At 43.6% G+C, this 27,997-nt stretch overlaps 1 protein-coding gene and 1 long non-coding RNA gene across 14 annotated transcripts in view; one reads left to right on the top strand and one right to left on the bottom strand.

Annotated features, from left to right (window-relative positions):
• The window catches only part of Fgf1 (fibroblast growth factor 1), a 112,993-nt gene that overhangs the window by 45,589 nt on the left and 39,407 nt on the right, over positions 1-27,997 (top strand). For 2 of the 10 annotated variants that reach the window (XM_017798816.2, XM_008835527.3), the window contains one exon: positions 10,928-10,949. The exons of 6 other annotated variants lie outside the window; for them this stretch is intronic. The gene's annotated coding sequence lies outside the window, so the exon portion shown is untranslated. Of the gene's footprint in view, positions 1-1,400; positions 1,912-10,927; positions 10,950-14,165; positions 14,187-27,997 lie in introns of those variants that run through there. 2 more of the 10 variants (XM_008835528.3, XM_029564719.1) reach the window with 2 other exon arrangements.
• On the bottom strand, positions 3-27,653 carry LOC115070751. Of its 4 annotated transcripts, none has more exons than XR_003849888.1 (4): positions 27,527-27,653; positions 13,295-13,404; positions 12,796-12,919; positions 3-223 (listed from the first exon to the last, which is right to left on the bottom strand). It is a non-coding gene; the product is annotated as an uncharacterized LOC115070751 (long non-coding RNA). The 4 variants fall into 4 exon arrangements; XR_003849889.1 differs by lacking the exon at positions 27,527-27,653 and adding an exon at positions 27,393-27,509; XR_003849890.1 differs by lacking the exon at positions 27,527-27,653 and adding an exon at positions 26,573-26,947.

The raw sequence follows: 27,997 nt of genomic DNA, 5'->3' as shown, positions 1-27,997 counted from the left end.
CATTATTGATGCATCACGGTTTTAATATTTTTGTTCCTATAAACAGCTCTGCAGTGCTTCCCACACATTCGTCGTAGGGCACTTGTATGAGTTCTTCTGTAGGATAATGCTCTACACTGGCTTTGTCCACCATGGCTACACGTAAGCCTGTTGCTTCACGAAAGGGCTCCTTGAATTAGTCCACTCTTCCATCGGGAATTGGGAGTGAAAAAGGCAGGGAAGCCTATAAAAATAAAAACAAAGTTTTTAAGTATTCCAATCTGAAGATTATACACCTTCCTTTTTAATCAAGACGTAGATGATAGTATTTATGTGAAAGCAAAACCCTGATTAACCTGATAAATACGGCCCAGGTGGAAGCAACTCTCAAGGAGATAAAATAACAGTCTATCCCTTTTGGCCTGACTATCTTCTATGCCTAGAGTTAACATCTGAGGATGATACTGAATCCTAATGGCATATTTAGACTGTTCAAAGAGTGTGGTGTGCTATTTGTTCACAGGTCAAAGGTTCAAGTCCATTAAAACGTTTTGTGGACATGATGATATTCCTGGGATTTGGTATTTAATATGTGAACTCATCAGTTTAATTATATTTCCAGTAGATTATCTTTGGCACTGAGTAGGGGAAAACCTTCTCTGCTCCCTGCAGAGAACACAAAAACATGCTGAGAAAACAAAGACCAAGTGCAAAGGACCCTGGGATTTCTGGCAGTGAAGACATACTTGGCTAGGAGCGCCCTCTTCTGGCCCGAGGCTCCACTGCATCAGCCTGAGTTCAGCCCATCCAAGCTCAAGGGCCTGATTTTTAGCATTTAGCTCTCCAACAGTAACATCTAAGAATCTTTGATTTACTTCTGCCGCAGACACTGAAATTCCAGGATGTTCTCTTTCAGAATTTGTTCTGTATTTTCAGGTTGAGCAGGGTTCTGCCTCCTCTTCAGGAACAAATCCTTGATGACTACAGGATTACCGCCCCCCTCCCTTTTTTTTAACAAATACTCTCCTTAGAGCTGGGTTAAGCCATTAGAATTCCACTTACATTTGTTAATTGCAAGGAATAAAATGCAAGGCTTTGTACAAACAGGATGTACATCTAGAAGGCAAAGCAGAATGGCATTCAATTCTCTTTGCTACCCAGGGTCTCTGAGCAAAGAGTGCCTGAAACTGAGGTTTTCTGTCCATTCTGGAAAGTTGTCAGAACCTTAGGGCAGCCTCAACTTTCCCATCTTCATCTAGCATTATTTGCTGAGTACCTACTGTGTGATAGGAAGTGTGCAAGGAGCAGATCTTAGTGGTGGGCAAGCTGTGATAATTGGGCAGGTTTTATTGCAAAGTGTTTGGAAATCTAAGAGCATCCACTCTGACAGCTTACTGGAGCCTCAGTGCTGTTCTTTCAAATGACCTGTTAATCTGTCTTGTGCTGTGACTATTATGTTTAACAAGGTTAATCCTTGCAGTTCAGAAGAGGCTTTTTTCTAGCATCCTTACAGGGTGCTATTCAGTCCTTCAAGGACTGTGTTCATGGTCTGTTGTGATGGGAAAGAGGAGAGAGCATGAAAGAAAACAAGTTTTCCAAATAACTGTTTTCCTTGGAGCTCAGTGAGCAGAACTGAGGCCAGGCCCTGTTTGGATGTGGGAGTCTGCCATTACTTGGCACTATCTCCATAAACCTTGCTGGGTGAGCCACAGGCCTGTAACCCTCTGCCCCTGCCTTGCCTGCCTGCCCTGTCCCCCCTGCTTCTCCTCCAGGCAGAAGAGGAGCCTCCTTTCTTTCTCATTCAGGGATCCATCTGCCAGGATCAGCTTCAAAGACAGAGCATCTTGTTCTAGTCAGGCCTCAGAATGCACAGAGTAGAAGACAGCAGATGAAAGTCCTGGCAGATGAACAAGGCCCTGTCATCCAAGAAAGGTAAGAAAATGACACAAAGCCAAGGGCTGTGAGGAACCAAATTCCATACAATGTCTGGTGAGCTTCCATTAGCTGTTTATGCCTAGACTGTCCCAAAACTTCAGATGAAGCTTGGAGGGGCTTCTTCAAGAAGCCGTGTGTCCTTCTAATCTACTGTCCAAAGCTCAGCAAGCTATCTTCCTCTCATAAGCAAGCTTGGATATTTTTTTCTTAAGATAGCTACCATTCTGACTGGGCGTGGTAGCACGTGCCTTTAATCCCAGCACTCGGGAGGTAGAGGCAGGTGGATCTCTGTGAGTTCAAGGCCATCCTTTTTGTCTCAAAAAGATTATATATATATATATATACCATTCTTTCTAAACCATTCTTCTAAGAGTGGTCACCAAAGGGGGTTGTATTTTGTAGCCGCTTCATCAAAAGTTCCAAGATTTTGGGTGGCTCTTCCAAAGTCACATTGTTCAATTAAATCCGACTCATTTAGTCCAACTCACCAAGTATTTATTGAGCTGAGCACTGTGTTAGGAAAAGACCTGGACACCACCCTCAGGAAACTCACAGACCAAGGGTGAGACATGATAAACAGAACATTTCAGTCCAGCATGGGTAAGTGCAAGGAGAGATTTTTACCCCAGGCAGCACTTCCATGGAGTTATTGTCTGGAGGGAGAGCCAGACGTTAACTGGAAAATTACACAAATAAAAGTAGAATTTAAACTCTGACCAGTGCTGTGGAGGAGAGCAGGTGGTCATGACACCTTTAATGTGGCGTCTGGCTGGGGTGGGGAAAGGGTGGATGAATTAGCTGTAGCGTGGTGGGACAGAGGTCCAGGCATAGAGAAGCATGGAATGGTAGCAGGAAGGCACACAGTGTATCTGCATTAAGTACTTTTCTTATGACTGTGACCAGAGAAGAAGCAATTTAAGGATTTATTTTGGTCTACAGATTAAGAAGGAATACAGTTCATCATGTTGGCAGGAATATGGGGCAGCTTGTCACACTGTCTCAGTCAGCAGTCAGAAAGCTAAGGGCAGACAGGAAGTGGAGCCCAGCTATCAAACTTCAAGGCCCACCCCCAAGGACCTACTTCCTGTAGCAAGACTCCAACTCCGAATGATTTCACAACTTTTCAAAAACAGAGCCACCAACTGAGGACCAAGTGTTCAAAAACATGAGCCTATAGGGGGTATTTCACATTTGAAGCACAACATTATTTAAGGGACCAAACCAGAGCTGATGTCTAGAACACAGGCCAGCAAAGTCAGCAGGGCTTGCACACCCATGGGGTCTGGTGGGGCATGGCCTTCACTTCCATGTGTCCATTTCTTCCTCTGTATACCTGCCCTGTGGGAATGGATGAGCCTGCCCCTGTGTTAGCCTCTGCTGTTGTGCTGTTCTGTCCCTCACCATGTCCACCAGGATGAGCCTGCAGGTAAGGATCTATAGGCTTGATGGATGTATCTGTTTAACGATTCACACTGAATCTATGGGCACTGGGCCAGGTCTCAGAAACCATGGAAATTAGCACAAACTCCTGTAAAGGTAACCACTGGTTTTCTGGAGACGTTCTGAATGAATGACTGGCTGGCCTGCTGACCACAGGACTCAAAAACAACCACCAAAAGTTTATCCCAAATACCCAGGAAAAAAGAAAAAAAGACAGAGCCTCTCAGGAGAAGACCAACTATAAATGGAAAATTACACTGAAGGAAAACAAATCTTATTTGATGTGAACCCATTTTTGACTCTGTCTGGAAATCCAGGGCAGAAGGAAGTGGAGGGGACAGGGAGTGAGCAGATGTGCCCAGGTTCAACTGCCCGCAGGAGTTGGGTAGACTCATGTGTATGCTGTGACCGGGCCACAGTAAAGGCGGCACCCACACTGCTAGCCAGACCTAGACAGGCTCAGGCTCCTGTGACCGAACGTGCCGGCCCAGTACTGGTGGGGAGCAGTGCACACATTCAGTGAGGAGCATGGGGGGCACTGTGGAGTCCTGGGGGCACTTCTGCTTTCTCAGATGGGGTCTTGGGGTCGTGCCAGTAGATGATATAAATGATTAGTAACTGACCACTGCTTTCTTCAGAGCAACTCTGAGCCTCCACACCCAAGGCTGATAGATTCCAGTTTGACAATTCATCTACTGTGGAGTACTGGGTAATTTCTGGTCATCTTGGTACTTTGTATTTCCCATTAGAGAAGAAATATAACCTCACCATTTGGATGGCTTTACATCAAAATATTAACTTTAGAAAGAGGTGCTATCTGGTGACATATTTTTACAACATGCAAATATTGCTTACCTTCTTGGGATGGTATACCTTAAATGCAGTCATAAGCCCCATAATGACAACCACAGGCTGCTGTGTAACAGTGGTCCCAGAAGATGGCAAAGGGATGTGGTAACTGTAGTAATTTGTGTATGTTGTTTGCATGACAGAGTGGCCTTGTGATATCTTTCTCTGAACAAATTCCTGTTGTGAAAGCAATGTCTGTCTGTCCTAATGTCCCAGTTCAAATCCTATGGAGACCCCCTTCCAGACATGTGGTCTTGAACAATAACTTAACCTCCCTGAGCTTCATCAGTAAAGTGAGAATGTTGATAATACCTATGTCCTAGGGTTCAGGAAGGACTAAGCACAGAACAGCACTCAGGAGAGTGCTGGTACTAAGCACTCACTAGATATCCATGCCGGTAACTATCGTGGATTCTCTGAGTTTATGCTTCTTATTACCCCACTAGTGTACTCCAGGAAATGGAATTCAAGAGGTTAAAGGTCCACATGGTAGACTATTACTCAACCCTAAAAGAACTGAGCTATCAAGCCACGAGAAAGCACTGAGGCATCTTAAGGACACACTACTGAGAGAAGACAAACCAGAAAAGGCTGCAAACTGTCTGATTTCTACCATGTGGTTTTTCTGGGAAGGTGGAACCATGGAGGCAGAAAAATGTCCACGGCTATTAGAGGAAGGAGGGAGGGATGAATCTCTGTTACAGGAAAGGTTTTTAGGACACTGAAATTGACTGCATGATACCATAAGGGTCTATACCTGTCATTACGTTTGTCAAAGCCTTTAGAAGGTACAGCACCAAGAGTAATCCCCAGTGTAAACTCTGTACTGGGTGGTAATGAGGTGCCAACATAAATTCATAGATTTTAATAAACGTGCCACTCTGGTAGAAGGTGGTGACTGTAACAGGCTTCTTAGGGGCCTAAGGAAGGAAACTTGCAAATTGCTGTTCTTTGTGCTTAGTTTTGTTGTGACCCTAAAACTTCTCTTTAAAAAAAAAAAAAAAGATTAAGTCCATTGTTTAAAAGAAAAAAAAAAGTTAAGTGACCCAGGACTTAAGAGGTAGAGCTGAGCAGGTCATGGTACAGTCCTTTAATCCCAGCGCTTGGGTGGCAGAGGCAGGTGGATCTCTGTGAGTTCAAGGCCAGCTGGGGCTACAGAGAGATGCTGTCTCAAAAAAATCGACTAAAAAAAAAAAAAAGAGGTAGAGCTGAGACTCAGATTTCACTGTGTCTGAACTGCCCTCAATTGGTCTTATCCACTTCCCTCAACTGTTACCATGGAGTCATTTCCCTATGGGCCTTAGAAAGTTACAGAAAAGAAGGGGATTTAGGCTGAGGGTGGACAAACGGGGACCTCTGGGTTACCTACCACTTGGGCCTCAGGCACAACCCCTCAGCCCTCTCAGTCCTTACAAAGGCTCTCCTCATACCATCTGGCACCTGGCCTCTCCATAAACTACAGGGTTTTAAAGAGAGTGTGGTAGTAAACTACACCAACCCCATCTTCCCATTAGCACACATTCAGCTCCTCACCCAGAGGGAACTGCGACAGTATGCATGCTAGGGATAACTATGTGGGGATTATATGGTTCTACTTGACTTGGTTTCTGCCCCCAATTACATGAGAAATGCCCATTCTCCACAACTCTGGGTGGATTCAGGGAGGCAGTTATTGAAGTAAGTGGGAGTGAGCTGGGCCTTGTGATACAAGGAAGCAAGCTTATTTGGGGAACCGTGCCCAACTTGCCAACAGTCCTGAAAAGGCTGGGTGTCAAACCTATGGTTTGACAGTGAATTCACACAAGTAACCAACCCCTGATCATTACTGAAGACTACAAACCTGGCAGGAAAACCACCATTGTTGTGATGTTTATGAATACTGCCATGCAGCCTTGCTTTCATGAGTACAGAGATTAAGCATTCAGGAAATTGAAGCAAGTGTGTGCACACACACGGAACAAAAAGTCAAATGGCCCAGTTTTACAAATTGTATTTTATTTTTAAAATAAAAGCAGGGCTAAGGACTTAGGTGTTAATAAAAATTGAATTATTGTCAGGCGTGGTGATGTACACTTTTAATCCCAGCACCTGGGAGGCAGAGGCAGGTGGATCTCTGTGAGTTTGAGGCCAGCCTGGTCTACAAGGTGAGTTCCAGGTCATCTGGGGCTACAGGGAGACCTTGTCTCAAAAAAAACAAAAGCAAAAAAAAAAATTGAGTTACTGAAAAGCATTAAAAAGGAAGGAGGAGAAGAGGAGGAGGAGGAGCTGTTGAAGTTGTTTCAGGTCAAGTAGGCTATGTATCTTAAGTTGGTTGGTCTTCACAAAATTTCTGTGAGGTATGCACTGTTATGATCAGATCATCACTTTACAGATGAGAAACCTGAAGGTCAGAGAGGTTACATGACTTCCCAAGATCACCCAACCACTGAGTTAAAGATTAGGGAAGCCATTATTGGAGGCCAGGGCTACAGAATCCACAGACCACATTTTAAACTGCAGTCCCTACTGTCACTGTCCTTTTGAACCTTTGCCATGCTATTTTGATAAAACCCATGGATCCCTGCATTGTCAGCTTTAACTGATACAATACAATGTCTTTCCCTGCCACCTTGCTTGGCCCAGAATAGCTGTCCATTAACTGTACCCTCCTCCAACCCCTACCTTACTCCATCAACCTGTTCCTCTCTTCGCTTACCCCTCTCTAGGGAACCACTTGTCTCTTTAGTGCCCTCCAGATTGGAAGATGCCTGAGAATCACCTGGGAAAGCTGATTTCAGCAGAGATTTGCAGCCCTGGCCCTAAAGAATCTGATCTAGCAGATTCAAAGGAAGCCCAGGAACCTGCATTTTAAATATGCATTTTATTATTTTTATTAAAGTGGTGTGTGTGTGTGTGTGTGTGTGTGTGTACATGGCATGGCATAAGTGTAGAGGCCAGAGAACAACTTTCAAGAGTCAGTTCTTCTACCCTGTGAGTCCCAGGGAACCAACTGGGACCATCAGGTTTGGCAAACGCATTCACCCACTGGGCTATCTCGCTAGCCCCTAAATCTGCATTTTAATTGTAAGATGTTTGTAAGTCTGAAAAAATTCCCCTCTTTCCTCCCTCCCTTTCTTCTTTCTTCTTCTTCTTTTTTTTTTTTTTTTTTTTTTGAGATAGGTTCTCATTATTTAGCCCAGCCAGCTTCAAAATCGCAATCCTCCTGCCTCAGTGCTGGGATTACAGACCTGTGCCACCATGCCTCCCACATTTGGAATTTCCTCTTAATTTTGTAAGAATTATCATGGATAATATATGAAAGTGGATAGCTATTTCAGGAAAAATATTAAATGCAAGAAAAGCAAACTGCAGGGCCATACATGGTGGCCACACTGTTTATATGTCACACACACACACACACACACACACACACACACACACACACGCATACCACTCATAATAGTGGTTCCCTCAGAGGAAGAGAGAGCGATATTATTAAAAGGAAATCAAGGAAGCCGAGTATGGTGGTGCACGCCTTTAATTCTAGCATCTGGGAGGCAGAGACAGGCAGATCTCTGTGAGATCAAGGTCGGCCGGTTCTACATAGCGAGTTCCTGGACAGCTGGAGCTACTGAGAGACCTTGTCTCAAAAAAACAAAGCAAAAAAACAAAAAAGAGAAAAGGAGGATTTCAATTTTTGTTTCATTTCTTTAATATAAAGATCTGAAGCAAATTCAAGAAAATACTAGCATTTGCTAAATAGGAGTAGCGTATAAACGAGTGTTTCTTATTTTTTGTTTATCTTAAAATTTAACACCCCCCCCAGTGCCACCCCGTGATACATCCTTCCTTCCCAGAGGCAGCCTGCTCTTGTCAGCCTGTGTACTAATAAGCACAGAAATCTCCTTTGTATCCTTAATCTGACTCTCTTCAACCTCACCCAGAACCTGGTCTAATGAATTAAATTCTCTTTCCATTTCTACTCTTCTCAGGCCCTCTCCTCAGATGTCTTCTCTGTGATAAGACATCTCCAGCATCCCCCTTCGGACTCCCTACATCATACTGCACGTCTTGGGAGAGTGGTGCGAACTCTCTCCCTCTCTAGGGAAGAGAATATTTGCTTGTTTTCTACCGTCTTAGGCTCCTTGACCAGGACTGAAAAAGACCGACAAAAGAAAGAGGCAGAAGTTCGACCATGTACACTGTGCATCGCAATGGCAACAGTCTATATTGAGGACCTCAAGTGTGAATATTGAATGTGGGTTTCAAACTAGGCCCTACAGAGCATCTTCAGGAAAGAAAAATCTCATTTTAAAAATAGAGCAGGGAGGGGGTACCCTTCTAAACTTATGCTCTTCTTTTAGGGGAGTATCGAGAGCTTTATCTGCATCTTCCTCCTGTTCTCAGTTCAAAATAATCACTCTGCCAAAGAGACACATTTAAAGGTTATGTGTTTTGCTCTCCTTCCCCTCCAACCATTCACCATCAGCATCACCCTTCCTCTCCTCTTCCTGTTCCTCCACCTTCCCACTCTGGGGGCAGAACACAATGTCCACTCCTTGGTCTTTAGTTCCCTGGTCTTGACTGTCTCTCTATTCTGATGTTTGTGACCATTAAGATGCTCACTGCCTCTTTACTCCTCTGTGGCTTAGGAACCACATTCCACTATCTAAAGGACATCCCTTCTCTGTATCCTTCAAATAGAGCAAGCTCAACCTACCAACTTCAAAGCATTTATCCCTTAGGGATTCTGTATTCTGCTGGACCAGTGCTTCTGAAATTGAATATGAATTTGAGTCACCAGAGGCATCCTGGGAACTAAGGAATCAGGGAAGACTTTTCTGTAGCAGAGGTATCAGAGCTGATGTCTGAGCAATGAGGGGGTGGACAAGCAAAGAGCTAAGGGAAGAAGAGCATCTCGGGTTCATGGAAGAGTGTTTGGGACAGAAGGAACAGCAAGTGCCTAGATGCTGTGGCAGGTCCATACTTGGTGCAACAGAGGTGGACCACAGTGGGAACCCTGACTCCTGTAGGCTAAGGAACATGAACATGTAGGATGGAGAAGCAGCAGAGGCTGTTGGAAGACAGCAAGAACACTGCCAGCAATGGCAGCCACCAATTGTATGTGGGTCACGTGCCAGGTGTTGGAAGAAGGGTTTTATGCCACTTAATCATGTTAATGTTAACTTACCCCAGTAACTCTGGAGTAGGTACAATAAGTTTACTCATTTCACAACTGAAGAACCTGAGGGTCAGAGAAGTGATAGCTTATAGTCACAGAGCTAGAAACTTCAAGAGCTGAGATTCAGATCCAGCTTTGCGGAATGTTGAAGCTCATGCTCTCTAACCTGATATTGATTCAAGAACATTCCTTCCATCAAGCCTGCCACGGCCAAAGAACGAGATGTCTCCTGACACCCTGGAGAGCAAGGTGCTGAGTGATGAGCTAATTTGGAGGTATAACTCAAAGGCCCTTCCTTCTATGAATGAGCTGTCTGAGGGCAGATGCTCTCACCCGTAATCCGTCATCAGGAATACTCACACCATTGTGTCGGACCCCACCTAAATGTTTTTTTTATTGTCTGCCCTTCATCATGAGTAATACCACTTTCCATTTTAAGCTGAGAGCTTCAGGAGATGACCACAGTGTAAGCCAAGATTTAAAGCTAAGCGCTGCCTGGGTGGTTACTCACTCCCTTCAAGATGTGGCCGGCACACACCCTCCCACTTGGGATGCTGCAGGGAAGACCTGCTTGCCTGCTGAAACTTGAAAGCAATCTGGCTCCCTGGGAATCAGGCAAGGCATGGTGCCAGGATATGTGAAGGCTGGTGGCTTGACTGGCTCTCCACCTGAAACACTGGTCTTGCTCTGAACTCCCTGTGTTCACTCAGGTTATATTATTTGTGTAGCATTCGCTGAGGACCTACTGTGTGTCAGATACTCTATGCTGGAGATACTCCAGAAGCTACACAGCCTTAGTCTTTGTCCTTGGGGAGCTACCAGTGTAGGGAAGATAATTATATTAAAACATCACAGTCTAGGTGTGGTGGCACAGGCCTTTAATCCCAGCACTTTGAGAGGCAGAGACAAGTGGATCTCTGTGTGTTCAAGACCAGTCTGGTCTACATAGCAAGTTCTAAGCAGCTAGGACTACAGGGAGACAAAAAAGACAGAAAAAAAAAAAAAATCACCGCCACTAGGTAAATGACATGATGTGGAGACTCAGGGAGATTTGAGGGTCTGCAGTCAGAGGATTTAGCACTATGGTAGGCAGGGAGGACACAGAAAAGCTGGCTAACTTTCTGAATCATAAGCAACTAAAACTAAATCCAAAGAAAGTTTTGAAAATCTGGGGGCTGCTCACAGAGTCACTGAGAAGGCATGGTGACCCCAGATCACATTGCAGGTCTAGTGCAGCCAGACAACACCTGTGTGTGTGTGTGCGTGTGTATGTGTGTGGCTGGGGGGAAGAAAAGGGGAGACGGGTGGGGTTGACGATGCTGTTGGGCAGTCAAGGGGGATGACAAATGTCCAGAGCAGCAGGTAAAATAGGGAAGAGGGGAGGTGGAGGAGAAGACTGGCTCAGAATGACCTAAGACATTCTGAGTCAGAGAAACCAAAAGGCCCAGCTTAAAGAGAGCACTGGCTTACTGAGGGAAGCAAGCACCAGGCACAGCCAGGCTCCCAGGGGATTCCTTGGCCAGAGACCGTTACTACCCATTGAAACCTCTGTTTCTTCTGCAGGAAGCCAGCCACGTGCCAGCAGGTAAGTAGGAACCATGTTTTAAGCTTTTTTTTTTTTTTTTTTTTTTTTTTTTTTTTTTTTTAATGTGCCCCTGGGGCTGTTCTGGAAGGGCATAGCTCTTAACTGTATGTCTTGGGCTTATAGAACTAGCTAACTCAGAGCGATGGTCTGGTGGGATAGGTGGAAAAGATGATTAGGAAAAGCCAATGGAGACAGAACAGCCAACCTTGCATGTCCGTGCCAACACAGGCCCACATGCATTGCTTCATTTCCTGCTCTTAATGAGCCTATTAGTTTTCAGATTAAAGACTGAGGCACCAAGGCTAATGACTTGGCTAAGAGCCTGTGGTTAGCACATTGTAGCGACAGGATGCAAGTGGAGATCTGGTTTTCTATAACGGCATGTTGACAGGGACATGAGGAAATGAGGGTCCGATGAAGACAGATGGTCACCTGACTGGGAGAAGAGCCTTTTCTGCGCTAAGTATATATCCAAGGGCCCTGAGCCACCACCTCTCTCACAGTTATCATTTGAGCATTAAGGTCAGTTAATGTTCCCTACTAAGAAATTTCAAGTTTTATTTGAGGGGGAAAAAAAAATCCTCGTTTTCCTAGAAGACCCTTGAGTGAAGAACTTTCAACTTAAACTTAATCTATTAACTTCTAGGCTAGCAAGAAGCATATGTCATACTTTAAAATTGACCATTATAATGTATCTGATTGTATAAATATATGTTCCTTATACAGCATTAGAACATATGAAATATAAAAAAAAAATACCTATAGCCTTACCACCCAGTTCTAGCTATGGTCATATTTTGAAGGGTGTGTGTGTATTGCATAGTGTGCATGTGTACATGTGTATGCACACAGGCATGTGTATGTAATTTCTACTCTTTTTTTCCTAGTCATATGCACTGGTATTGCCTTTTTTAAGAAATCACAATTATTAATGTCTAAAACTGTTACTATACAATTTAATTATTTTCCTCAAGGGAGAATTGTGCTATAATATTCAGGTTTGCAAGTCTACTGACTATCAGCAGAGTGTGACAGATGATATAAGCCACTTTGTGTAAATTGGTCAGCAGAAACTGTATACAGAGTGTGGGAAGGTCCCTGGCCCTTTAGAAAGCACTTGTTTTTCATTACTTACTAATATTCCTCGCAGGCAAACAGTGCCTAAGAGGAGTTTAGCGTGATTAGGGGAGATTTAGAACACAGCCTGTAATGTGCATGGCATTCACTGTTACAAACACACAAAACACGAGGGCAGTTTCTAGAGCTGAGCTCCAAGTGGAATCTTCATCTGATCTCATTTCACCTTCAGTGGCCCAGGGAACTCTCCCCAGAGTGGGTCAACCTGACAGTGCAGCGTACATGTATTCTCCGGGGTAGGATCGCAGTGTGTTCATAAGCAGCTCTCATCAGAACCCACATGGTCCCAGCTGGCACAAATCTAGGTCTGTTCAGCTGCTGCTGCTGTCAATCCTTGGCACACCGTGTGCCACTTACTTTTTGTCCTTTTTCCAAGCATCAAGACAAAGTCCAACCCATTCAGGAGGGCTGTGTGTTCCTGCTTTGTATTATAGCTCAGACATCTGTTTTGTGTTGGGAGTCAGTGGCCTTGATAGGTGCTTGTCTGATACAACTTGATCTGCTGATGCACTCAGCACTGCTTGCCTGTGAGTTTTCTGACCTTGAAATGACCCTGCAGAATGATCCTCACAGGCCTCAATGAGAACTTTATCCTTAGTCCAAGGAGACAAGGAAAATAAACTTGATTTCGGTTAACAAGTTACAGCCAAGAGAGAACCAAACCTGGTTCTTTCCATTCTGTCTTGGTCCCCATGTGCCCTTTTCTTACCAGATCATTCCTTGTCCTGAGAGGAGATGATGTCACAGTCAAGTGCAGCCAATGGGTGAGGTGAACTGGGGCGTCAAAGGTCAGCTGGCTCCTCCTTCAGTGGCATGAGCTCCACGTGATCCTCCTGGAAAACAAAAACTGTTTTCCTGGGGTTGTTTTCTGCTTTTGTTTTCTTTTGTTTTGCCTTGTTTTTAAGACATAGTCTCATAGCCCAGGCTGGCCTTGAATTCACGATCTTCCTGCCTCAGCCTCTGAGGCTGGAATGACATCAAATACTCAGGTTTTGGGGGCTTTGTTTTTCCATATTTCATTTACTTTTTTTTTTCTTAACTTCCCAGAGTAAACAGTTAAACAATACATGTCCGTGTTTTCGAAGTTAATCATTTCCAACACCACATTCTGTTCTACCTTTTAGTTCTGTGAAATTCATGACGTTCTTTTCATACTCCAAAAGCAAACAGAAACTCATAGGTAGCTTAGATGTTTAAAATATCCTTACCCTGGCAGCTACTTAACTTCTCAAGACCTGGGCTTTCTCTTCTGTAAGTAAGTAAGTCTTGGTACTGTACGGTACGTTAATCATGAGGTAACATGCATCAACTTGGCATGCTGTAAAGAAATTCGATTTAATTAGCTACATCTGTTTATTTTATTTTTACTTCTATAATAACTACAAATAGCAAGTGATATCTGACTTTGTATTCTCAGGGTGATACCAAGTTACCATTTAAAAGCCAGGCGTGGTGGCACACACCTTTAATCCCAGCACTAGGGAGGCTGGGCAGGCAGATCTCTGTGAGTTCAAGGCCAGCCTGGTCTACATAGTGACTCCAGGACAGCTGGGGCTACAGAGAGACCCTGTCTCAAAAAGACCAAAAAAAAAAAAAAAAATTTTTAGTTTAAACACTAATTCAACTTCAAAAATAATAATTAAATAACTTGGTTCCCTGCCTCAAAAAGGGGACTGGGGATCTAGCGCAGAGGTAGAATCCTGGGTTTCATTCCCGGGGTGGGGGGGGGAGACACAGAAAAAGAAAGCTGGACTTATCTATCTAGATTATTTCTAGATTATTCAGGACAACACTGTTCTCCTTATATAAGCTTTTTTTCTAGTTCCCTGTCTAGAACTTGTAATGCTAATTACTCTTGCTTTTACTTCTCCTTCACATCTCCAATTCATGATTCAAGGAGTTTCTTTTCCCCCTAGAGATAAAAGGGAGACAAGAGTTATGCAATTTGGGAGTCTTTTTGATAGACCCACTGAAGGGATACTCCAATTGCCTCACCCGGTGTCCCTGTTCAGCATGGAAGAAGCCAGAACGATCTGCATCCCAATTCCCTATTGGCAATTTGGGTAACCTCTTCAGAAGATGGCGTGATAAGAATAGGAGGTAGGAATTGGCTAGGCAGTTAGGGTAAAAAGACCCCAAAGAAATGTAGCCAGTTTCTTGGCTAAAAGTCAAAATGTCCTTGGGCCTCTTAGCAACATACTCTGTTCCAAAGGCAAAAAATGTCAAAAGTATTTGGGAGTGTGTATCTAGTCCTTAAAAGATTTTACGGTTACCTCTTCAGAAGGGAGAATGTTGTAGGGGAGGGAGTGGGCATGGATTTGATCAAAACACTTATATACATGTATGAAATTCTCAATAAAGTTTTTGTAAAAGTTGAGAGAGAGAGAGAGAGAGAGAGAGAGAGAGAGAGAGAGAGGGAGAGAGAGAAATCCTCTTAGTAAGAGATATGACACTGGAGACGTTAAGAATCAGCCAGATAACCAACTAACCCAAATTAACCAGTTAACCAACTAACAGGTCAGACATCAGGAATCTCAGACCAAGCAGAGATGTTTGTGGCCTAGATTTGTAGCAAGCACATGAGACAATCTTAATGACTTTTCACCACTACCAAGACCAAAACAGGGAAAGCGGCAGTTGGCCCCACTGCCCCTTGTCTTTTTGTGCCCCTATAGTGTCCTTGTCTTCTTCTGGCCAACTCTACTGGAGAATCTTGTCTCATTCAGCATTTTCCAATGGAAGAAGCATCTATGTGTGAGGTCTCTAGGCTCCCAAAACTTCCTTTCCCTTCTCTCATATTAAACCTCTTTTTGTAATAAGGATATCTCCACAGCGTTAGCCAGAAATCCTAGCTATCCGATCGATGTAAAGAGTAGCCATGAATATTCAAGGAACATCTACTTGTAGCAAAGCAAGGGGGTCTACAGGTGAAGGGAGGGCCCAAGAACTAATGCCTGCCCTCCAGGGCTGAAGATTCATGGGGGAGGCCAGGCACAGATGCAAATAACTGTAATTGCAGGGTAGAGTGTAGTGACTGCCACAAACAGCGACAGCCAACACACACAGGATGCCATAGGAGGAAGCAATAGTGACTTGGAGGTTGGAAGGCAGCAGAGCAGGTTCAGGATGAAGGCAGTACAACCCCAAGAAGCCTTTGTCCTATAAAAAGGTGGCATTTATCCCTGCAACCCCCACAACTGGTGGATTTTTTTGAGTCCCTTGCCCACTGTGGGCTAACAACTGCAAGGAATGAGGGTCAGCATTCTGCTTTTTGGAAGCGAGTCAGTTCCTTGTTTATGTTGTTCGAAAAGCCTCCTCCGCTAGATAAGACAGACTTAAGACACAGGTGGCTTCCTATACATCCCTCAGCCCACCTGGCAAGGTCCTGCTCATCCCCAATGCCACTTCCTCAGAGATCACCCCTGCCCATCCCTACCTACTGGTTCACTGTCCCCTTCTGTCCCCCACTGCTCATCAAATAGGGGAGAGGGGCTCTGGCACCATTTCAGACTGAGTTATTCAGGTGGTCACTATTTTTCAATTCTATTTTTTATTGTGTGCACATGTGTGTGTCTGTGTGGGTATGTGCAAGTGTTAGTGCAGGGGCTAGTGGAGTCCAGAAGAGGGTGTCAGATCCTCCAGAGCCAGAGTTACAGGCTGGCTGTGTTAGCCTCCTGATGTCTCGGCTGGGAGCCAATTCTAGTCCTCTGCAAGAGCAGTGCATGTTCTTAACCACTGAGCAGTCTCTCTAGCCTCAAGGTGTTCACTTTTGAAAAAGGGAATTTCTCAGGCTAGGTATGCAGTTTAGTGATAGAGCACTTGCCTAGAATATATAAGGCTGTGGATTTGCTCCTCAGCTTCTCCCACAGGAATAAAAATAGACAAGGAAAGCTTCAACTTGGCTTTCCTTATTTCTCCTTACACCCAGCATCTGATAAGTCACAGTAGTCAATAAAGAAATGTTTGTTCAATGAATTGATGAATAATAAGTCTAATTTAATCTCATCTTTTCCCCAGTCTCTTCTCTTTGGGTTGCTTTGTAAGGAGGGATCGGTGGTTTTAGAAAATGAATAGGATTAATTTCAGATTGATTTTATTAATGAAAATTCTCATGCTTAGGTTAAACATTGGGGAGTTAGTAAAGTTTATCAGGCTTTGGTTCACAAGAAAACACATGTATTAAGGCAATACAAGTCTTTTCAGCAAAATGTGTTACATAGGAGGTCACTCCTTCACAAATGTGTTTTTACCCAACTTTATTGAGATATAACTGGTTAAAACATGTATATTTACCATGTACAATGTGATGTGTTGATGCATGTGCACATTGTGAAATCAGTTTCACCCTCAATTTCATCACCTCCTACAGTCTTTGAAACGATTTAGGATCTACTCTCTTGGCCGTTCTCAAGAACACATCAGTATTGACTATGGTCACCACACTGTACAGCCGGTCTCCAGAACGTCTTCATCCTGACTCACCAGAGCTTTGTACCTTTTGCTCAACACCTTCCTGTTTCCACTGCTTACCCACACGCAACCCTTACTCTCAGTTTCTGTGAATTTGAGTTGTTTCAGAGTCCACATACAGTAAGACCTACACTATTTGTCTTTCTGTACCTGGCTTACTCAGGTAGCTAATATCCTCTAGGTTCATCCATTTTGTTATAAATGGCAGGATTTCTTTTCTTAAGGCTGAAGAGTAGTCTACTGTGCATGTATACATCATGGTGTTCTCATTATGTACCCATCTGCTGATGATCACCTAAGCTGGTTCCTGGTCTTGATTGCAACAGATGTGGCAATAAAGATATCTATTTAAAATTTAAACATTTAACGATTTCAGTATGTCCAGTAGTGGGATTGCCAGGTCATATGGTAGTTTTATTTTTTTGCCTGTGGAGCCTCCATATTGCTTTCCATGGCTGAACTAATTACATTCCTACCAATAGACAGTGTTCCTTTTTCTTCACAGTCTTACCAACATGCGTTACCTTTTATCTTTTTAGTAATAACTATTCTAACAAGTGTGGGGTGCAACCTCACTGTGGTTTTGACTTGCATTTCCTTGATGACTTGCGGTGGTGAACTTTTTATCCATGTACCTGTTGGCTATTGTATAAATTCTATTGAGGATCAATCCAGTCAGGTCCTTTGACAATTTTTAATTAATTTAACTAATTAATTTATGCTTTTTTGAGACAAGGTCTTCTTGAAGCCACAACCGGTCTAGAATTTACTATGTAGACAAGGCTGGCCTTGATCTCACAGAGATCATCCTGCCTCTGCCTCCCAAGTGCTGGGATTAAAAGTGTGCACCACCATGCCCAGCTCTTTGGTCATTTTTAATTGCATTACTTGTTCTCTTGCTATTGGTTTGTTTGAATTCATTAAGTAATTTTTTTTTTGTCTTTTTGAGAGAGGGTCTCCCTGTAGCCCCAGCTGGCCTAGAACTTACTATATAGACCAAGTTGGTCTTGAACTCACAGAGATCCACCCATCTCTGCTTCCCGAGTGCTGGGATTAAAGGTGTGTGCCACCACGCTCAGCTTTCATTAAGCAATTTTACATTAACCCCTTGTCAGGTATATGGTTTGCAAATATGTTTTGTAGGCTGTCTCCTGACTCTGTTGAGTATTTCCTTTGCTGTACAGAAGCTTTTTAATTTGTTATCGTCCTTTAATCTATTTTTGTTTATGTTTCCCATGCTCTGGGGATCATATCCACAATATTATTGCCCAGACCATTGCTAAGACGCTTTTCCTCATGTGTTTCCTTCTAGTAGTTTTGTAGTTTTAGGTTTTACATATAAGATATAAATCCATTTTTAGTTGATCTTTGTACATTGCATGAGCCAACATATTTATTAAGATGACTTTTGTGCGTATGTAAGAAAATGAGAGTAAACAGCCAAGCAAGGCAGATGGGGGGGGCTCTGCCTCAATGAAGCAAAGTTATGGGGGAAACAATCAAATAGCATGAGACCTGCTCTAAATCTGAAGGAGAAGCAGAAATATCCCATCTTTCTTAGGCAGGTTGGGTTGGTGACAGGGCTGGTAAAAAAGGACAGGGCAACAGGAAGGCAAATTCAAAGGCCAAGAGATGAGCACAAAATTGGCGTATTTGAGAATTAGAAGGTCATTCTTGTTGGACATCACCAACGGGTGAGATGTTGGGGAACTCTTGGGCCATCCGTTTTCTCCCGATACAAAGACCAGGACAGCTTGGAGGCAAAATGGGTCCCCAGGAAATGGCTAGAACATAGGCCTGGCTCATCATCTGAGCATGGGGCTAGAACACATTTGCAAAGTAAATGAAAGAAGTCAGGCAGGTGGTCTCAGCCATCTGCTCTGGTGTCACTAAGTCCCAGAGGAACCTGGATTGGGAGGCATTTGGAGCACTGGCTAACCTACTCTGACCCCTCCTAGAAACTATACCAGCTGCCAGAAACGTTAGAGCAGTGTAACTTGAAAGGCAGTTCTCGAGGTCACATACACTGCTGAGAGAGAGGTGGTCTATCAAGGCACCTGTGAGTGGAAGACAGGATGGGGAGGGGTAGACAGCAGTCCCGGGTGCCCAGCCTGGCACAGCAGGCAGCAGGGGATCTCAGCTCTTCGGCATTAGGTATTACTGCCCAAGCCATCTCAATGCCTCATTTAAATCTGCTCCTGAACATCAGTGAGCCCTCTGCTCCCAAAATAGCACCATCTCCTAAAGAAATCAATTTCCTGGTGTGTTTGGTGGAGAGAAATCTTCCAGATCCATGTGACAATGACGTGCTATGGTGGCTCTCAGAGAAGCCTCTTGGGTCAGGAGAAGAGTGACAGTGCCTTTGGTCTATACTACACTGCCTACTGTGAGGGCTACTGCTTGCACCTCCCCACTCTGCCCGTCCACCACTCCACTCAGCAGCCAGAGTGACATTTATAAAATGCAAGTTTGATGATGTCCTTAGCCTTCCTTGTCCATGGTTTTCCACAGTGCTGCCCCCCCAAATATATATATATATATATCTTTAGGGCTCCAGTAATCTGCCAGCTGCCCCAGCTACCATATTTTTGCCACATCCATGATGAACTCTTTAGTTCTCCAACTGAAATCTGCTTTTTAGACTCAGGACCTTTTAAAAAAATTAATTTTTTTTTTTCATTTTGTGTGTATGAGTGTTTTGCCTGCATGTATGTAAGTGCATCATGTGCGTGCAATGCCCACAGAGGTCAGGAGAGGATGTTGGCTCCCCTGGAACTGGATTATGGTTGTTAGCTGCCATGTAGGTGCTGGGAATCGAACCTAGGTCCTCTGGAAGGACAGCAAATGTTTTTAACCACTCAGCCATCTCTCCAGCTCCTAGACTCAGGACCTTTGTGTGTGCTTTTACCCATTGCCTTCCAATAGAAACCACCTTTCCCTGCAGGAAGTCTTGCCATCTGTTAGGCTCTATAGATGACTTGTTACCTGGCTCCCTCAGAGCCCTCGACTTCACTGCTCTAATGCTCAGTTCATCCAGAACACCTTGTATCCTCACCAATGGAATTTAAACTTCAAGAGGGCCTGGCTACATCCACCTTGTTCTCCACAATTTTATGCATTCTTAGTACTAGAAAGTACTTGCTAAATGCATATCAGGTGAAGGAGTACACATTCAGATTCTTGATGGTTAGAGGCAATTTTACCAGGTAAAATGAGGGCAGAAAGAAGCAGAAACACAATGACATAACCTCATTTCAATGCTGAACCACCTCATCTGAGCTTCCTTGTTCCAGAGGCATCATTTCATCTGTGATGGGCTTGCCTGCTTGTGTGCTGTGATTAGGATTTAGTTAATTCTTCAGAGCCACTTTCTGGCTTAATTCAGGGCAGACTGGGTCTTTGTACTTGACTGCACCAAAGCCAAGTATCAGAGGAAACCAAAGAGCATTAGGTCAAGGTGCCTGCGTGTGGCCTGGGCCACCTGCTGACCCAGGCCTCCTGCTGCACAACAGAGCGAGAAGGAACCCTTCCTCATCTTCTGTTTGGTTTTCTTCCCCTACCCACCCCCCAGTAGCAATGACAATTGTTCAGTAAAGGACATGTGAGTAATGGAAAGAAAGAGAAAAACAAACATCGAAATGGGCCGTGTCCCTTGGGCTACTGCTTTTAAAGAAAACAAGGAGAGTAGATTTGGAGATATTTCAGTGACTTTGCTAAAAGAAGAAAAATAATCAAGCTTGTTCCCTTTAGGCAGAATCATTTTCCTCTATTAATAGCGAAAGAGCTTTATTGAGATGGGGAGGGGGGTTCACATAGCTAGGTATGCATTAGGGTCCCCTGGGGTGACTTGCTAGACATGAGGTTGCTAGCCCCGTTTCGTATATTAGAACCCTAGGGAGAGGGACCCTTCCCAGAAAGGTGGGCCACACTCAGGGGAAGAAAGCTCAGGATGTGAACTTTCACTGTGGTAGGTCCTGTGCTCAGGGAAGAAGCTCAGATCTGCTCCCAGGAACTCCAAAGGCAGGCACTGAAGGCCCTGATCAAAGGAAAATGCCACAAGCCAGACTTGAACATGCAGAAAGATATTGATCTCACCTTCTGGTGGCAGTGGGGAGGGACAGATCCTATTTATTTTATTCACCTAGGTTAACATTGCCTGAACTGACCCTTACAGCCGGGACCTGTGTCAGGTAGAACAGGAAGGCAATGGAGGCAGTGAGGTTGGATGACAGTAATTCACGTTCATCGAGACCTCTGAATATGTTAGGTGCATTGCATGCATTATATATATGTTTACTTCCCCAAACCACCCTACATGGTGTTATTACCATCTTCAGTCTGTGAACAAGAAAGCTGAGATTCAGGAAAGTAGAAAAACTTGCCCAAAGTCACCAGTGAATTAGTGCTGATGGCAAACCAGATCCCTGAATTTAGAGTCACTGGTGCAAACTGTTACAGTGCATCTCCTTGCCTTCCTGAGGCAATACTTACAATCAAATGGAAAAGAACTTAGAAAAGCTAAGGAAAAACATGTGTTATATGACTCTGCAGTGATGAGCAATTGACCTGGGCAACTCTGATGAGTGTTGTTATCCTGTTCTTTATTATTTTGAAGACTCACTGCAAAGAGTCTTTAAAGGAAAGCCTATAACCAACGTCACTATTCTTCTAGAAGGCTGGAGTCAGTGCCTTTTTAGAGAAAGTCACACAGTCCAATTCCCCAGTGTCCCTCAAAACATGAAAGTCATGATTACTACCAATGTGGGAGCTTAGCACACAGACATACTGTGCTAGTCCCTGTTCATCCCGTTATCAAATCTGACCTCTACAACTACCTGATAGCGGGTACTTACTATTCAGATTAGGAAACAGAGCAGAGGCTAAGCAGCTCACATAGAATCTCATATCTCTTCAGTGGAAAGGGACATGGACTGTTATTTTTAACATTAGTTATTTTTCTGTTGCTGTGATAAAACACCAAGACTAAGGCAACTTATAGAAGAGTTTATTTGGGCTTACAGTTCCGGAGGGATAAGAGTCCTCCATGGTGAGAAGGCATGGCAGGAGGCAGCCAGAGCCAAAAGCTGAGCACTCACATCTTCAAGTACACAGGAAGCAGAGAGAAGAAATGGAAATGGAGCAAAGGATAAATTCTCAAAGCCCAGTCCAGTCCTCTTATCAGGCCATACCTTCTAAAGGTTCCATGACTCTCCCAAAACAATGCCACCAACTGGTAACCAAAGTATTCAACTGGTGACTTGAGCTTATGGGGAAGATTACTCATTCAAACCACTACAATTGCAGCCATAAAGCTTGTCCAGGATCTGGGCTCCCTTCGACAGAGGGATCAGGGACAGAGGCCACTTGGAGTGTAAGTGATCAAGAAGTCTTCACACTCCACTTGGCCGTGGGGAGATTTGCTTCAGCCTGGGAGCTTGCTGACTGCATTCTCTGGTCACATCATGTTTACTGACTGCCTTCAATAAGTGCTCTAAGCCAGGCACAAAAATCCCACCTTTGAAAAACCAGGATATGTGGCACCCCTCAAAAAAGGTCCAGTTCACAGGAGATCAAACATTTGGAGATGAACTTACAAAAGGTCTGGTTTCTACAGGGGCATTAATACCTGGAGATTCAGGGATGGGGTAAGCTTTAGCATGTAAGTGAGCAAGGTTGGAGTAGAGGAGAGGTCAGAAATCAGGAGATTATAAAAGACTTACTCAGTACTTTAGGAGGAACTAGAAGAGAGGTGTTTGAAGATTCTAACCACAGAGAAGCACAAAGGAAATAAGAAGGCTATTTATCCTGAGCTGGGCATCACACACTGTATATATGTATTGTGTCATCACACTGTACCCCATAAATATACATGATTATTATTTATCAGTTAAAAAGGAAAAAATAAGAAGGGACTCAGGAGCCAGTGGCATGTCTCAGTAAGTAAAGGTGCTCACCAACAAGCCTGACAACGTGAGTCTGGCCCCCAGAACCCATGTAAAGGTAGAAGGAGAGAACCAGCTTCAAGTTGTCCTCTGACCTCCACACAGGCCCCGCGGCACACACGTACTATCCCCCAATAAATCAGTGTAATTTTTTTTTTTTTTTGGTCTTTTTGAGGCAGGGTCTTCCTGTAGCCCCAGCTGACCTGGAACTCGCTATGTAGACCAGGCTGGCCTCGAACTCACAGAGATCTGCCTGCCTCTGCCTCCCGCGTACTGGGATTAAAGGCGTGCACCATCACACCTGGCAAATCAGTGTAATTTTTAAAAAGAAGGGAGTCAGTTGATTAGCTTTGTGTATGTATGTATGCCCCTGCATGTGCATGAGGAGGCCAGAGGACAACCTTGGGTGTCATTCCTAAGCTCTGTCTACCTTTTTTGAGACAAAGTCTCTCATTGGCCTGGAGCTCACCAATGTAGGTGAGGCTGGCTGCCTAGAAAGTCCCAAGGATCCTCCTAGCTCCACCTCCTCAGTCCTGGGATTCAAGTGTGTGCCACCACACCTGGCTTTTCTATATGGATTCTAGGAGTTGAACTTAGGTATTTTTTGCAAGGCAAGTACTTTACCAACCAAGCTATTTCCAAAGCTCAGGAGATGAGCAGAGGTCAGAGCTGACAGAAGGCTATACAGCAAAGGGGTCCAGTGTCCCCAAAAGAGTCTGAGGCAAAAGACATCTCTATGGTTGCAATCATCTAGTGTTGCACCAGGCATTCTGTTCCCCAACAACCTGGCACACTAGACTCCCACAATGCTGGAAACAGTTGGGTCATATGCTCAGAGATGAGTGAGGCTGGATCCCACGGCCATTGCTGAACACCTTTGGAGTGAGTTCACAGGAAGCAGGAGCCTCATCATTTTGAAACCAAAGTCAGCAGAGCTAAGGTTTTCAAATAAACTTCTCTGCTACCTTGAAGAGCAGGCGCATAAGCCAGAAAGGAATACAGAGGAACAAGAAGTGAAGATGGAACCCAAGCCCACAGCAGGCAGAGACTTTCTGAAATTTTTGAGTGAAAACCTTAATAAAATGCACATGATTTTCTCCAGTAATTCTCTTTCAGTAAAGCCTCCCAAGGGACATAACGGCCACGGGTAACAAAAATGACTCCAGCAGTTTGCTGATAATAGCGGTGTGGTAGTTTCTATGAGAATGTCCCCTATAAACTCTAAGTGTTTGAGTTGGTGGTGCTGTTTTGAGCCATTTAGGAGGTGTGGCCTTGTTGGAGGTGGGCACATCACTGGGGGTGGGCTTGGAGAGTTCAGGACCCCTTCCCATTTCCAGTCTGTCTCTCTCTGCTTCCTGTGCCTGCTTAAAGATGTGAGGGCTCAGCTTTCTGCTCTGGCTGCTTTCTGCCACGCCTCCCACCATGATGGATTCTTATCCTTCTGGAACCATAGGCCAAGTAAACTCTTCCTTCTATAAGTTGCCTTGGTCATGGTGTTTTATCACAGCAACAGGAAGTAACCAATGCAAATGGCAAACAGTCAACTGCCTAAATGCTCAACAGTAAAGGATTAGTTAACACAGTGTTGTGTGTTCATATAATGGAATCCTATGCAGTCATTACAAATAGAAATGTAAACTTGTTTATTAATGAGGAAAAATTCCCAGTGTATTGAGAGTAAAGTCAGGTTATAAAAGTGCACATAATTATATTCATATATAAAAACATACAGCTCTTATATATAAATGTTTATACTAGTTACTTTCCTCATTGCTACAACAAAATACCTGATCAAAGCAACTTAAGGAAGAGTTTATTTTAGCTCACCGTTTAAAGGGAAGTCCATCATGACAGAGAAGGCATAGAGGCAGGAGTGTGAGGTCACATTGAATTCTCAGTTGGGAAGCAGATAGTGATGAATGCTGGTACTCAAACTGTGCTTTGTCTCTCTCTGTCTCTCTTTGTCTCTCTCTCTCCCCCTCCATCCCTTTCTCCCTCCCTCCCTTCCTCTCCCTCTCAACAGAGACTAATTATGTATATCTGGCTGGCCTGGATATACTTGCCATGTACACCAGACTGACCTTGAACTCACAGAGATCTACCTGCCACTGTCTCCTGAATTCTAGGATTAAAGGCATGTACCACCATGCTTAGTTTGCTTTCTCTTTTTCATTCAGTCCAGGACCCCAGCCCATGGAATAGTACCACCCACATTTAGGGTAGATCTTCCCACTTCAATTAACCTAGTAAAGAAAAGCCCTTCTGGGCATGGCGAGAGTCTTGTCTCTTCAGTCCTTCTGGATCTTGCCACATTGGCAATCAATATTAACTATCATGAGTCTAATCCTTGTCAGCTCGACACCCAAACATATCACTTTTAAGCTGTAACCTTCTACCTTTTTTCCCCATAGACTCACATCCATCTCATAATGCAAAATGCATTTAGTCCAACACCAAAAATCCCACGGTTGAACATTATTCAGAAGTCTAAGTTCAGTGTCTTCTGAGACTCAGGTAGTTTCTTATCTATGAGCCCCTATAACATCAAAAAGCAAGTTACATACTTCCAGCATAAAATGACACAGAGTAAACTTTCCCATTCCAAAAGGGAGGAATAACTGGACCAAAGCAAGACCCAAACCAGACCAGACAAATACTAAATCCTGCAGTTCCATGTCTTGCATCTTGGGCTTGTGATGGAAACATCTTGGTTTCAAAGGTAGCCCCACACCTCCGTATCTCCTACCTGTAGCACACATAGACTCTCTCTTGAGCCAGCTCCATTCCAAACCAGAGATTTGATTGGCAAATATTCCATAGTTCTGGCATCTCCAACATCCTGGGATCTCCACTGCACCATGCAGTGATCTCTTAGGACCTTTTTGCAAGGTCTCTGACCCTGCCACACATTGCCAGGCCTCAGTGACTCTTTGGAACTTTGGAGCAAGACTCCATAATCCCCTCAATCGTGCATCTTTTATGCCTGCAAAACAGGTAACATGATGCCACCAAGTTCTGCTGCCAGCTTGGGATGGAATCTGACCCCTTGGACCATAGCTATAGTGGCTTCTGTATGCCTTGATGACTGAATCTGCAAGATCACTTTCCTAGGTAGTTGTTTTCAAGCAGGGAACACCCTCTTCTCTGTTCAGGCTTTCTCCTTTCACATAAATGTGAATTTTTGCAAACTAGAAGCTTCAATGGGTGGAGCCTTGCCCTCAGGGTATTTTTCTTCTTGTCCTAGTGAAGACAATGAGGTTTCTCTAACAATTAAGGATGCCTGTCATCTACACTCTCCTTGTCTGCAATTTTAAACTTGTTCATACAACTTTCCTTTCTTAAACTTCACAGTTTTCATCTTTTTTGCTCTTTCACTGTGGATCTGAGGAAGAACCTGAACAGAATCTATGTCAAAGCCTGAATGCTATGCTCTATTGAAATTTCTTCCACCAAAGAAATTAATCTATTACTTTTTAATCCAGCTTCATGCAAATTCTCAAGACATGGGCAGAATACAGCCAGATTCTCATCAGAACGTAGCAAGAATGGCTTCTAGCCGGGTGTGGTGTAATACGCCTTTAATTCTACCACTCCAGAGGCAGAAGCACGTGGATCTCTGTTAGTTTGAGGTCAGCCTGGTCTATGTAGTGAGTTCCAAGCCAGCCAGGGCTATGTAGTAAGACCTTGTCTCAACAAAACAAAACAGAAGAAACAAAAAAAAAAAAACAGAAAAAGAATGTCTCTAACACCGTTTCTAATAGAGTTCCTGTTCCCCTCTGAAACCTCATGAGTCAGGCATCCACTGTCCACACTTCTCTTGGCCTTCTCCAGACTCCAAGCAGAATGGATCAATAAGTTTTGCTTACAGCATGCTAGCCATCCTAGCCCAAATTTCCAAATTCTTCCATATTACTTCTACAAACCAGTTCCAAAGCTTACAAACCAAATGATCATGTTTATCACAGCACTAACCTCACTTCCTACCAATTTTCTGTATTAGTTCATTTTCCTATTGCTGTGATAAAATACTCTGACAAAAACAAGCTAAGGAAAGACAGATTTATTGTGGCTTACAGTTCCAGGGGAAGTTCATCATGGCAGGAGTGTGAAATTGCTGGTCACATTGTGTCCTCAGTCAGCAAGCAGAAAGCAATAAACACTGGTACTTAGCGTGCTTGCTCCTTTTTGTTCAGTCCAAGATCCCAACCCATGGATAGTACTACCCACATTTAGGGTGGATCTTCCCACTTCGATTAAACATATAAAAAAAAATCACTCACAGACATGCTCAGAGGATTGTCTCTTTGTCATTCTAGATCCTGTTAATATTTACAATCAACATTAACCATCTCAATATGTTTGTATGTATATAATTTCACATATTAAAATGCTTAGTTTTAATGCAAAAATTGACAGAAGAACTAATCATTACAGCACACTACTTATAATCCCAGCACTCCGAAGGTGGAGGCAGGAGGATCAGGAGTTCAAGGTCAGCCTCTAGTACATAGAGAATTCAAGGCCAGCTTGGGCTACATGAGACCCTGCAAAAAGAGAGGAAAAAAGAAAGAAAATTTAGCAGAAGTTAATTCTAGCAAAAATTATCATACACAGGGCTGGAGAGATGGCTCAGTGGTGAAGATCACTGGCTGTTCTTGCTGAGAACCCAGGTTTGGTTCCTAGTACTCACATGGTAGTTAACAACCATCTGTAACTCCAGTTCCAGGGGATCTGAAACTTTCCTCTAGCCTCCATGGGCACTGAACAGCACTCATATATATGCAAGCAAAATGCTCATGCATTTATAAATTTTAAAATATTAAAAATTATCACATACAAATTTTTAAATCTTTTCATTATTATTATCTGTATAATTCAATTTTGTTTTCCTTACCTTATATTTAAGGTAACCTAGGTGAACTGACACCCCTGGTTCTTTGTCGAATTGATACAACAAATCTAAGTTATTCCCATTTCCCAGATGTCTTTCAGTCAGTCATACTGCCCTGGAGAAAAAAAGTCACTTACTTCTAAGTCTCCTTTTATCATTTTGTGTGTTCATTGTTGTTTTCAACTACCCAGAAGAACTCTCTCTCTTTGTAATCTAAGGAGCTCAGCAGGCAGGACACAGTCAACGACATGAAGTCAGTTGCCACTGTTGACCTTTCATAGAATTTATGGCTGCTTTCCATTTATACAAAGATTTTGCAATTACACTAGAGTTAAAGTTTTCTTTAGATAAGGGGAGTTAAGCTACTTGCCAATAATTCAAAGGTTGCAAGTGAGGAATTTCACAATGAGCAGAGGCAGCATCACACCTGCAGTTGAAGCTCTGGGGGAAAAAGAGCCACCTCTCCTTTAGTATCATCCCTCCAGGCCTTGATCTCTGTCCATCTTTTCATTTTAATAAACAAACAATAGCACAATAGAAATAATAAATGAGCATTTTACCCAAGCAATGACCCAGCCTATGTGGGGATCATTTCAAAACAGGAATCT

This window comes from Nannospalax galili, unplaced genomic scaffold (genome assembly GCF_000622305.1).
Source record: "Nannospalax galili isolate Female #2095 unplaced genomic scaffold, S.galili_v1.0 scaffold1077, whole genome shotgun sequence".
Classification (NCBI taxonomy): domain Eukaryota; kingdom Metazoa; phylum Chordata; class Mammalia; order Rodentia; family Spalacidae; genus Nannospalax; species Nannospalax galili.
Note: the sequence above shows the minus strand (reverse complement) of the source record. Positions and strands in the feature narration are given on the sequence as shown.